Source organism: Dipodomys ordii, unplaced genomic scaffold (assembly GCF_000151885.1).
Source record: "Dipodomys ordii isolate 6190 unplaced genomic scaffold, Dord_2.0 Scaffold43, whole genome shotgun sequence".
NCBI lineage: Eukaryota > Metazoa > Chordata > Mammalia > Rodentia > Heteromyidae > Dipodomys > Dipodomys ordii.
In genome coordinates, this window is record NW_012267259.1 from 7,938,428 (window position 1) to 7,948,302 (window position 9,875).

Below are 9,875 nucleotides of genomic sequence, written 5' to 3' on the forward strand. Positions count from 1 at the left end.
AGAAAGAAAGAAAGAAAGAAAGAAAGAAAGAAAGAAAGAAAGAAAGAAAGAAAGAAAGAAAGAAAGAAAGAAAGAAAGAAAGAAGGAAGGAAGGAAGGAAGGAAGGAAAGGAAGGAAGGAAGGAAGGAAGGAAGGAAGGAAGGAAGGAAGGGACATGTGTATAAAGCTGGGGAAAGCCATATCTAAGGAATGGGAAAAGTCTGTCTTTCCATTCAGGTAAAGGATAGCAAGGGATGGAGAGTAGAGGGCTGGAAGAGTTGCTGAGGGGCAGCCTACTTCTTCCTCCTGCAATGCTGGCCTGCTTGGTTGATGCCCTGTGGACTCTGCAAACCAACCCCCTTTGCTAGCAACCTCTGCCCTACCAAACTAGGAAGGCACACTAATGATAAACACAGTTCAAGTTCTCCCAGCAAAACCTTATATGTAGATTTCTGGGGAGCCTCCTTATGATCTATTACCAGTCATCTGAACTCAGCCCAGGAAATATACAGCATTCAGAAACTCAGATTTCCTTCTGTAACTCAGGCTCTGCCAAGATCATTATCTTTGACTCCTCTCTCTCTCACACACACACAAAGCATATCCAATCTGTCTGGAAATCCTGTTGTAATCTATCACATTAAAAGTTACATTTATGTCTATCTAGTTATCTTTATTCTACCTTTATTTGCCTAATCACATTTTCAATCCTTACTTCTCTTTCCTACCTTCCTTCCTTCCTCTCTCCCTTATTCTCTCTGTGTCTCTCTTGTTTTCTTTCTGTGTCTGTCTCTGTATCTAATTCTTTCTGTCTCTCGGTCTCTGTTTCTTGTCTGTCTGTCTCTTTTGATATCTCAACTCCATAGCTATCACCCTGGTGGCCTGCCTAGCCTTTTAACCTGGGATCCTTTCCCTTCCCGGAGTACACAAACAACTAGAATGATCCAAGTCAAATCACAATTTTTCAGTGAGCAGCATCTGCTCTGACCCCTCCCCCATCATTGAATAAAGTCAAAGCCAAAGTCCTTCCACAGCTGGGAAGGCTCTGGAAGTTTCACTGCTATAACCCTGTCATCTCTCCCTCCTTTGTTTTCTTTCTTTCTGTCTTTCTTTGCTTCTTTCTTTCTCTCTTTCTCCCTTTCTTTTTTTCTTCCTTTCTTTCTTTTGACAGGATCTCACTATATAACCTAGGCTAGTCTTGAACTCATGATCCACCTGCCTATACCTCCCCAGTCTGGGATAAAAGACATAGGAGCCTGGCTCAGCTTCTCTTTCTCTCTTCCTTTCTTCCTCACTTACTGGAGGCATTGGGCCCCTTGCTCATAAGACCAGCCAGGCCCTCCACCTTAGGACCTCAGCTGAGTGGCCTGGCTTTTCTTCCCGGGACGCTCTCCCCAGATCTCCCTTGGCCACTAGCAAAAGTGGAGCCAGGCTCTACTGACAGTCACTTGCCCTGTGGTTCTTTTATTATTATTATTTATTGTTATTATAAAAGTGATATACAGAGGGGCTACAGGTACATAAGTCAGGGAAAGAGTACTTTTCTTTTTGGACAACCCCTTCTTTCACTCTTTCCCAGTTTTTCCCTCCCCTCCCCACCCACAAGCTATATAGTCCATTTTCAACATAGTGACCAGTGAATACCACTGCTGCATTTGTTCACCCTTTGTCTCTCTATTTCTGTGCCTCCCCTTACACTCCCAAAGACAATGAACATCCAGAATGAAAAGGAAAGAAAACAAAAACAGCAAAAAAAGGAGGGGGGGAATCTCATTTTCATTTCCTGGAATTCATTTCAATAAATATTATTTTGTATGATCAGATGCACACAGGCATTGTGCCTTTCCGTTCCTCTCCTAAGAGTGTCCTTCTTTGGTCTCACTGTGTGTGAATACCACGGGATCTTATATAATTTATTATTATTTTATATCTAGCTTCCCCAGATGAGAGAAAATATGTATCATTTGTCTCTCTGAGCTTGGGTCCTTTTTAAAAAATGAATTTTTATTATCTGTAAGGAGTTGTCCCAAGGGGTTAACACTCATCAATCAGTTTATAATTACAATGCGTCTTGGTGGCTATTTCCCTTTTCACCATTCTCCCAGGTCTGCACTCACCTTGCAGCGCCCACTACACTACTTACTATATTCATTTAGCATCCCCTATCTGGCCCCTCTCCCAAATGTGAGCTCAGTAGAACAGTCTCGGGCTCTGCTTGCTGGCTGGACCTGGCACCCAGGATACGATCTTAACAGATCTGTCAGATGTCTGGCAGCCAGCAGTATGCATGTGGCCCCAGTTTCTCCTATAGCTCATGGATGATTTAGAAGGAAGAGCCTACCTAGGAAGATGTTACAGTATAGGAGGTCACCCTGGGATGACCTAGGGGACAGAAAGTTCCACAGGAGAACTTCAGAGCTATTTGGGCCAAAGGAAATGAGTCTAATCCTAACTTTAGGAGCACACTAAATGTTGTGCTTTAACCAATCTTGATCTGAATGATGGCAAAGATCCAGGACATGTTAATGCTATTCTCTTTACTACTCACACAGCCTGAGGCTCTCACATTGACCTTTTAGAACCGTGACATTTCTCTTTGTAAAGGGTAAAGCATAAAACTGGAAAAAAATAGAAACAATCTTTATCAGGTTGAGCTAAACAAAGTATCAAATCTCCTAGACATTTGCCATGTGACAAAATCTGTTCTGTGGTTGTGATCAGCACGAGCCAGGAAATGGAAGGATTCTCTGGGATGGTGCTCTTTGGGGTTGAAGGGTTTGTTGTTGCTGTTATTGTCTTGTTTTTGCTTTGAAAGAAAGCTTTGCTTTTCCATGTGCAAACTCATATTTGGCTAATTTTCAGGGCCATTGTGAACGTATAAACTCCTATGTGACATTATTGTGCCCTAGAAAATAGAGTCTTCACCATGACAGACTGACATGTAAAGGTTCCACAGTCTCCTGGAAGGTTGCTGGCCCATAGATGCACATCCTTTCAGAGATCCGTGAGTTGGTGACTCTAACATTTGGCCTTAGAAACTCCTTTTGAGAGCTGTGAGTTCTAGTCTAAAGTAGAAAATGAGCTGGTGTGTAAATATTCCATTTAGAAAGATTTTCAAAAATTCAGTTCTAGAAAGAAGCTAAAGGATTTTGTTCTCTACCTTGGAATGTCATCGCTAGCAGGGCCACATCTGTAGCCACTGCCAGGTCATGGGCTATGTATCCTGACCAATTCCACCCACCCTGGCACACAGTGCAGTGTTCACCATACCACAGGCCAACTGAATGAGAATGACAAGTGACTGCCAGCTTAGAAAGAGTAGCTTCTGGTAAAGGGAGAAGCAGGCAGCCACCCTGTGCATCTCTTATGCAACCATTACCTCCACATATGGGCTTTGGAGGAAAGCCAGGTATTAACTACATTCTCCACTTCCTTGTTTGATTTATGAAAGATAATTTTTGACTGGGCAATGGTGGCACATACCTGCAATCCTAGCTACTCAGGAGGTGGAGATATGATGATGATCACAGTTTGAAGCCAGCTCAGGAAGAAAAAAATCCTTGCTGGGAGATTCTTAACCAGCAAAAAGCCAGAAGCAGAGATGGTAGAGATAAGGTTCAAGTGGTAAAGCACCAGCCTTGAGTGGAGAGAGTTAAGCAAGCTTGGGTGAGAGGCCCTGAATTCAAGCCCCAGTACCAACACACACACACACACACACACAAATTTAAGATCTCCAAATCCATAGGAACAAGTACTTAAACACATTTGTCCATAGACATAATATTCATGATAGCCAAAGATAGATGCAACCCAAACATATAATATTGTGCTTACACATGACATTTAATGAATGAAGATCATGTCCAATGTGTAAAGAAGTCTGATGGCCTCAAAATCACCAATGAAGATTTTCTAGCTCAACTGGATTTAAGTAAAGATTAAAAAACTGTTTTCAAACACAGCCTGCCCCAAAACAAACAAACCTTAACTCTGGTAGAATAAAAGCCATTCAGAAAGAAAAAGAAACCACACACAACCAAAGCTATAAAACAACAGTCCAGTAAAAACCTAAAGCTTCCATCCAAAGGTCAGGTTCCACACACACTCCATGTAGAATCACAGACGTTCAACCTGCTGATGAGGAACAGGTGGCCCTAGTCACTGAGAGGCAGTCAGGAACAAGGATAACCCGGTTCCCAGGACTCAGTCCTTTCCCCAGACTGATGTAGAAGTATCCAGGCTCATCTCTGTCCCTTTAAATACAAATGCACTAGACATGGACACCGGTGAGAAGTACGGCCCTCAGAACTGGAAGTGACTCCAGCTGCCCTCTAGGAAAGAAAGCTACCATCCCCTCTCTCAGAGAAGAATAATGTCCAGGAGAGAGGATACCTACTTCCTTATTATTAAAACTTCAACTCAGGCTCTGTGTGCAGACATCCATGATGCTGGGCAGTAATCCCCTGGTACAGTTGAAAAATATACCAAGCTTCCCTGTCATTAGCAATATTTACCAAGGCTCCATGATCAGAAAACTTATGCAGAGAACATAGATCCTGTTGAGAAGCTTCACGATTCAGGCACTAGTACTTTTTTTTTTGGTCTGTCATGGGGCTTGAATTCAGGGCCTGGGGACTATCCCTAAGCATTTTGCTTAAGGCTAGCATTTTCCCACTTGAGCACAGTGCCACTTCTGGTGGTTAATTGGAAATAAAAGTCTCACGGACTATCTTACTTGTGCTGGCTCTGAACCATGAGCCTCCTGAATAGCTAGGATTATAGGCGTGAGCCACCGACACCCAGCACAGACACTACTACATTTTAAAGCTGGAATATGAAGGATAAGGGAGAGAACAGACAGGAAGTGAGGGATAGAAGGGCTACAACTTTGTGTCCCATGGACCTCCCCTGGACAGGTCAAGGCAGCTCCAGCAGAGGGAATGGCTAGGTGCCTCCCTTGTGGCCATGATGGAAGCTCATTCTCTGCAAGGCAGGATCGTGGAGAACCTCAAACTCCAGAACAGCAGGATGGATTCGGAGTCTTATCACATAACCCTTATCCAGAAGAGCTCTTTCTTTCCCCATACAAACGAACACCAGAGTTTGGTAAAGAAATGCTAACTTGAAGGAAGAGTCAAACTTGAAGAAAGGCCAAAGTAAAAGGCCATGGGCCCATTGAAGAGTGTAGCCTGATCACTAGCAACAACACAGTGATAATATAATGACTACCAATTATGGAGCTACAGACTCCCTCCTCTTCTGTCTCATTTGCAATTTATTACATCACAGGCAAGGAAAATGAGGCAGTAGAGAGATTAAGTAACTCGTCCTAGGTTATACAGCAAGGAAGCAGCCTGGATCAGAACCTGGGTTAGAAGATGAGGAGACTTTTCCACTGCGCTCACGCAGCTCTCTGGGACCAGTAATCAAACATATTTCCATCATGAGTGGTTTGGGCAATAATGCAATTAAAAGTGCAATGCATTTAGAAGTATCAGGAAGAAAAGTAATCTGTTCATAAAACAATCAGATGATAAAAAGTTATGTCTTTGCAAAGACTAAAAATTTTTAAGGACTAAGAAATAAGCCAGGTGCCGGTGGCTCACACCTGTAATCCTAGCTACTCAGGAGGCTGAGATCTAAGGATCATGATTCAAAGCCAGACTGGGCAGGAAAAGCCAAAAAACTCTTATCTCTAATAAATCACCAGAAAACCGGAAGTGGTACTGTGGCTCAAGTGGTAGAGGGCTAGTCTTGAGCTGAGGGATAGCGCTCAGGCCCAGAATTCAAGCCCCATGACTGACGAGAGAGAGAGAGAGAGAGAGAGAGAATTAAGACTGACATGTGCATATGTTACACGTGTGTGCATATATATATATATGACCCATTCTCAATGAAACTAGGTCTTCAGTGACAAGAGCCTTGAATGGTATTAGATTGGGTGACTGGGTATTATTTTTAGTTGGGTACTGGAATAAAGATTCAGGATGAAAAACATCTCTTCCATAAACTATCTTCTTTCTGTGATTGTCAAAACTCTTCCAGGAGTAATTTTTTTTTTACTATAAGTAAAAAAAGACTTACTGGCAAAAATATAATTAATCTAATGGAATGATGCCAAAACCTGGTCTAAAAACCCACAAGACACCTAAGGACACCAAAAGAAGAACATCCCAGGACACTAATCTAGAAGTAAATATGAAAATGAATTCTAAAAGCAAGTGCTTAAGAATCTTTAAAGGAACCTTTTCTGTGAAGATGCAGACTTGTTCTGATTCCCAAAGTGTACAGGCTTCTTTTAAATGTCTAAAACTGCAAGGCACTAGTAGCTCACACCTGTAATCCTAGCTACTTAGGAAGTTGAGATCTGAGGATCTTAGTTCAAACCAGCCTGGGCAGTAAAATCTGTGAGACTCTTATCTCTAATTAACCAGCAAAAAGCTGGAAGTGGAGCTGTGTCTTAAGTGGTAGAGCTCCAGCCTTATGTGAAAAAGCTAATAGACAGTGCCCAGGCCCTGCATCCAAACTCCAGTACTGGTACCTACATGCATACATACATACATAAAGTCTAAAACTAAAAAGCAAAGGCGAACAGAATATTAAGATCTCTCTAGAGGTACAAAGATAACTAGCATTCAGTGAATACTGCTTACAAAAAACTAATAAACTAGTAAGCTGATGAAATATTTAAGATATCCCAATGTGCATGCTTAGCATATGTAGGACCCTGCGTTCAGTCCTTCAGTCCACAGTAAAGAATAATAATAAAACAATAATAGTGCTTCAAAGCCAGACTGGGCAGGAAAGTCAGTAGACTCTTATCTCCAATAAACTACTCAGAAAAAGCTGAACTGAACTGTGGTTCAAGTGGTAGAGCGCTAACCTTGAACACAAAGAAGCTCAGGGACAGCGCCTAGGCTCTGAGTTCAAGCTCCAGGACTGGAAAAAAATAGTAATAATAACACATATCGAATACCTAACCAATATACTACTATTTTTTAAAGGCCATGTCTAGGGACTAGAGAAAATTCGTCAGTGGCAGAGTGGCAGAGTGCTTGCCTTGCATATACAAGGCTATGGGCTTAAGTGGTAGCACTGCACAAAATAAAAATGAAAGTAGTATCCATCTAATAATGAAAATAAGAATGCAACATTCAGATACCCACTATGTAGAAAAGACATTCACATATTCTGTCATGTAATTCTTTCAACAACCCAAAAGAGATGGATAGTATATTTTATTCCTCCCTCTAAAGATAAGTAAACCATTTAGAAGACTTAAGAATCCTTCCAAAGTTATACAATTAGGAAAAGAACTGCAATCTGTGGGAATCTGAAGCCATGCATCCTCTTCCTAGTCCTTACTTTAAAAGGAAGAGAAGGACACAGGAAGGAAGAATGGATGGGAGGAAAAAAGGAAGAGTTTTCAGGGCAGCTGTGACCTTGCACTCCTTAGTGCTAAAGCCCCCTGAGCCTGGAAGTCAGGCTGAGCATGGAGCCAGCCCCCAACTTGCCTCTCATGGAAGACTTGTTTTTAACTAAGCCACTTGCCTTGCAAAATCATTGTTTTAAAGCCTCTATGTAGAAAACAAATCCTCATGACAACACATACTCTCTCAAGGAAGGGACAAGTGAACACAGGTGCCTGTCATCCTTAAAATTCAGAAGGAAAGCTTGAAAATGGCCAACCCAGGTGGAATGTATGTCCACTAGTATCAAGTAAGCCCCAAGGTCATTTGCTCCTTAGTAATCTAGACACAGAACCACTAAAAAGGATCAAAGCAGAGCCCTCCAGAAAAGTGGTAAGAGAGCCAAGTGGTTGAGGGTTCTCACAAGGAACTTCCAAGACATAAAGAAAATCATTAGAAAGCTTCAGAGGTTTAATTGCAGGCAGGCGTGACTTCTCCACACACCGCCCCCCCCCGAAATTAATCAGCTAATAACTATTCATCATCTTTTGCACAGCATATACATTTATAATAGGACTTAATAAAGTCTTCAGCAACAGCCCCAGAAATAACGAATGGCATTTCGGGGCCTAACCCCAAAGCACTCCTTTCTTTAGAGGATGAAAACGAGAGCGCTTCTCCTTCAAGGTTTGTGCGGGTCCCTCTTTGACAGGCGCTTGACAGATACAACCGCTGTATCTGAAAACAGTAACCTTCCTCCGCGCCCTACTGTGTGGTCCCGTGGTCTCCAGGCTTGTCATCAGTATTGCCAGGTTTCATTTGATTTTTATTTTCTCCAGCGATGCAGAGCAACATGCTGAAGGCCCGGCCACCAGGAAGATGAGAAGAAGGAAATCTTTTCTCACTCCAAAAAGGTCCAGCAGCTTCCGGGAGCAGAACTCCGAGGTGTCCCGAGCTCCCCAAGAAAAGGATCCAAGACCGCCTGGGCCAGTGTGTGCAGGCCCAGGATGTCTCCTGGGGTTGAGGGGTGCCACTGGCGAACCAGACAGGTCCCCGGGGCTTTTACAGATCACGGTCCTGTCCGAAGCTTTGCGCCCCCTTCCTCTCCCCCCCACCCCCAGGATTGAGATCTACGATCTGAGCCTCCAGAGCCGGCGGTGGTACGCGCACTCCCCCCTCAGACTGGTTATAACGACACCCCGGGCTTTCCTTTCCCTCCCAGCACCAGAAGCGGGGTGTTCTCGCCAGACCCCGCAATGTCTCCGGCTGCCCCCCCCCCCACGGCAGAGAGGTGACAGCGGCGGACCGGGGAGGGAGGAGAGCATCTCGCGTCGGTGTTGGTGGACGCGACCCGGCAGCCTCCAGGCAAAGGTGTCTTTTGGGCACCACCCCGTCTTCGCGTGCGGGAGCGGTGCGGGGCGGGCGGCCTCTAACCTCGCAGCGGGAGCGGCGGGGCTCTCCGATCGGCCTCACCTGCTCCCCCGCAGGCGCGATCCGAGGCAGGCGCGATCCGAGGCAGGCGCGATCCGAGGCAGGCGCGCTGGGCTCTGAGACCGCGAGCGGACACACCTGAGCATCAGCCCCCGGAGGGGGGCGGGGGGAGCTCCGTTGAGACTCGGCCACTGGGAAACTTCCAGAGGGGCGGCTGTTTCCGTGGGGGCCGCCAGCGGCACTCCGCGAGGGGCCAGACGCCCAGCCCAGCTTAACCCTCCCGGGGCTCAACCCCAGACGGTCGCAAACCAGCGTGGGGGGGGGGGGGAGGACAAAAACTCTACAACCGCTCCGGCGAGTTCCCGCCTCCCGACAGGTGAGGATCCCACCGACGGAGTTGTCAGCCCGGCCAGCCGCGCCTCCTGGACCCGGAGGTGCCGAAGCTCCCGGTGTCTCCCGACCCCCCCCCCCGCCCCCGGCCCGCCTTCACCCAGATCCCATCCCTGGCACGGCGGGGAAGCCCCAAGGCGCGCACAGCGGTTGCCACCGCATCCCGGATCCCTGGAGTCTCATGGCCCGAGGACGATCGGGTGAGCCGAGGAGCCCCGTGAGGCTGGCACAGTGCGGGAGGGTCGGGGGGAGCCCCGGCGCCGTGCCCTTCTTACCTGGCGCTCGCTGGGCCCCGGCTGGGACATCCGCCGGGTGCGCGCCGCTCACCTGGCCGCCTCGCGCCCGGCCCCAGCCCTGCGGCCGCGCTAGCGCTGCATGGCGCACGGGGCTGGCGGGGCCCCGGAGAGCGTGTCCAGTTGGCGGCGACTCCTCCGGCTCTCGCCACTTGCCAATGGCTCCCCGCCTTCGCCCGCCCCGCGTCTCGGTGCGCCCTTCCTTAGCGGCCGCCCTTTTTCCCCCCCTCTCCGCTCCGTCCGACCGGCCAAACTGGTTTCTCGGCTCCAGGGAGGAGCCTTTCCAGTCTCCCTCCCGCAGCCGCGATTGCGGTGAGGCTGGAGTTGGGGGCGGGCCCCGCGAGCTGTCTTTCTTGGTCCCTCCTCCGGGGCG

General features: G+C 46.9%; 1 protein-coding gene across 1 annotated transcript in view; it reads right to left on the reverse strand.

Annotated features, from left to right (window-relative positions):
• Positions 1–9,550, reverse strand: part of Atp8b1 (ATPase, aminophospholipid transporter, class I, type 8B, member 1) — a 104,896-nt gene extending 95,346 nt beyond the window's left edge. Inside the window, exon 1 of the mRNA XM_013019029.1 lies at positions 9,485–9,550. The gene's annotated coding sequence lies outside the window, so the exon portion shown is untranslated. The remainder of the gene's footprint in view (positions 1–9,484) is intronic.
• Between the last annotated feature and the right edge of the window lie 325 nt (positions 9,551–9,875).